The sequence below is a fragment of the Sorex fumeus genome, unplaced genomic scaffold, assembly GCF_029834395.1.
Source record: "Sorex fumeus unplaced genomic scaffold, SorFum_2.1 ptg000370l, whole genome shotgun sequence".
Classification (NCBI taxonomy): domain Eukaryota; kingdom Metazoa; phylum Chordata; class Mammalia; order Eulipotyphla; family Soricidae; genus Sorex; species Sorex fumeus.
Genome location: NW_026606426.1, coordinates 22,401 through 25,000, shown reverse-complemented (window position 1 = coordinate 25,000; position 2,600 = coordinate 22,401). Strand labels below are relative to the sequence as shown.

General features: G+C 50.8%; 1 pseudogene; it reads right to left on the bottom strand.

Moving 5' to 3' along the window:
* LOC130019017 (inner centromere protein-like) overlaps window positions 1-1,997 on the bottom strand; it is an 8,274-nt pseudogene extending 6,277 nt beyond the window's left edge.
* Between the last annotated feature and the right edge of the window lie 603 nt (window positions 1,998-2,600).

Sequence of the window (2,600 nt, the reverse complement as noted above, 5' to 3'; positions counted from 1 at the left end):
TTCCTCTACTGTCCTCTCCTGTCCTGTTCTCTCCTTTCCTTTCCTCTCCTCTCCTCTCCTCTCCTCTCCTCTCCTCTCCTCTCCTCTCCTCTCCTCTCCTCTCCTCTCCTCTCTTATTCTCTCCTCGCTTCGCCTCTCCTTTCCTCTCCTGTCCTCTCCCTCCTTCTCCAATCTTCTCCCCTTACCTCAACTATGTCCTCCAATTCTCTCTTCCTTATCATACATATCCGTCCTTCTCTTCCAAACGATCCCATCTTAATCCACCTTTTTGCTTTCTCTCTAGTCAATCTCCATTTGTACTCCTTCCTCTACACTGGTCTCCTCAATTTTCGTCTCTATTGTTCAGTCGTTGCCCTCTACTAAAACTGTCATCTACTCTCTTCTCCCCTCCCATCCGCCCTCCTCTCTTCTGCTCTGCTCTGCTCTGCTCTGTTCTGCTCTGCTATCCTCTCCTCTCCTCCCTTCTATACTCCTCTACTGTACTCTTCTCTCCTCTCCCCTCACCTGCTCTCCATCTTTTCAATATTTCTCTACTTCTCTTACTCTCATGTGCCTCCTCTCCCCATCTCTCCCATTTTCTTCCTGGTTTTTTGCCTATCCACTCGATCTTTCTATCACCTCTCTCCTCTACTCTGATCTCATCACTTTTCCTATCTGTAAACCTTTACTCACCTCTCTTTTCCACTTTTTAATCTACTCTAGTCGCCAATCTTCTCCTCTACTCTCCTCCAAGTTCCTCTGCTCTCCTCTCCCCCTACCAGCACTTCCACTCTCTACATTGCATCCCTTCTCCTTCACTCTCATCTGCCTTACATTCCACGACTCTCCCAGCTTCAATCAACTTTCCTCTCATCTTCACTCTTCTTCCCTTATCTCACGTCCCTGCTCTCCTCTTTGCTCTAATTCTCCGGTCCCCTTATTCTCATCTGCACTCGTCTCGACGACTCTCACATCATCCACCGATACGCTCCCTCTCCAGTCCATCTCCCGACAACCTTCCTGTTCAACACTGCGCTCCTTACTTTTCATGTATGTACTCCTCTCCTCTCCTCTCCTCTCCTCTCCTCTCCTCTCCTCTCCTCTCCTCTCCTCTCCTCTCCTCTCCTCTCCTCTCCTCTCCTCTCCTCTCCTCTCCTCTCCTCTCCTCTCCTCTCCTCTCCTCTTTTCTCCTCTCCTCTCCTCTCCTCTCCTCTCCTCTCCTCTCCTCTCCTCTCCTCTCCTCTCCTCTCCTCTCCTTTTCTCTGGTCACGAGGTCACTCCTCTCCTCTCCTCCGCTCCCCTCCTCTCTACTCCCCTCCCCTCCCCTCCCCTCCCCTCCCCTCTCCTCCCCTCTCCTCTCCTCTCCTCTCCTCTCCTCTCCTCTCCTCTCCTCTCCTCTCCTCTCCACTTCTCTCCTCTCCTCTGTTTCCTCTCAATTCCTCTCCTCTCCTCTCCTCTCCTCTCCTCTCCTCTCCTCTCCTCTCCTCTCCTCTCCTCTCCTCTCTCTCCTCTCCTCTCTTTTCCTCTCCTTTCCTGTCCTCTCCTCTCCTCTCCACTCATCTCCTATCCTCTTCAGTCCTCTCCTCTTATCCAACTTTCCCTGTTCTCCACCTTTCCTCCACTTCTCGTCTCCCCTTCAAACTCATCTCTTTGGATCTCCCCACTCTACCATCTTCATCCACCTATTCTCTCCCTCTGCACTGTATCTCCCTATGATCTCCCTCTTTGCTCTCCTAACTGTTCATCTGTACACTCCTCTCCTCTATTATCCTGTCCTCTCCCCTGCTTTAAACTCTTCTCCTCTCATTTCCTCTCCTCTAATATCCTCTCATCTCTCTTCCCGTCTCCTCTCCTCTCTTCTCCTCTCCTCTCTTCTCCTCTCCACTTCCGTCTACTACCCTTACTTCCACTCTCCTCTTCTTCCCTCCTGTGCTTTACTCAACTCTCTACACTACCCAATTCTCTTATTTTAATCCACCAAAACTCTCTCCACCGGACCTCCATTATACCTGCTTCATCTACTCGACTCTCCTCAGTTTTCTTGTATTTTCTACAGTACTTCACCTCTCATATCATTACTCTCCTCTCCTCTCATCTCCTGTCCTCTCGTGTCCTTTCCAGTGTTTTCCTCTCCTCACCTCACATAACCTCACATCTCCAATACTCTCCGCACCTATCCTATCCTATTATTTCCCCTACACACTTCCTTTCTCCTCTCCTCTCCTCTCCTCTCCTCTCCTCTCCTCTCCTCTCCTCTCCTCTCCTCTCCTCTCCTCTCCTCTCCTCTCCTCTCCTCTCCTCTCCTCTCCTCTCCTCTCCTCTCCTCTCCTCTCCTCTCCTCTCCTCTCCTCTCCTCTCCTCTCCTCTCCTCCTCTCCTCTCCTCTTCAGTCCTCTCCTCTCATCCACCTTTCCCTGTTCTCCATCTTTCCTCCACTTCTCGGCTCCCCTTCAAACTCATCTCTTTGGATCTCCCCACTCTACCATCTTCATCCACCTATTCTCTCCCTCTGCACTGCATCTCCCTATGACCTCCCTCTTTGCTCTCCTAACTGTTCATCTCTACACTCCTCTCCTCTATTCTCCTGTACTCTCCCCTGCTTTACACTCTTCTCCTCTCATT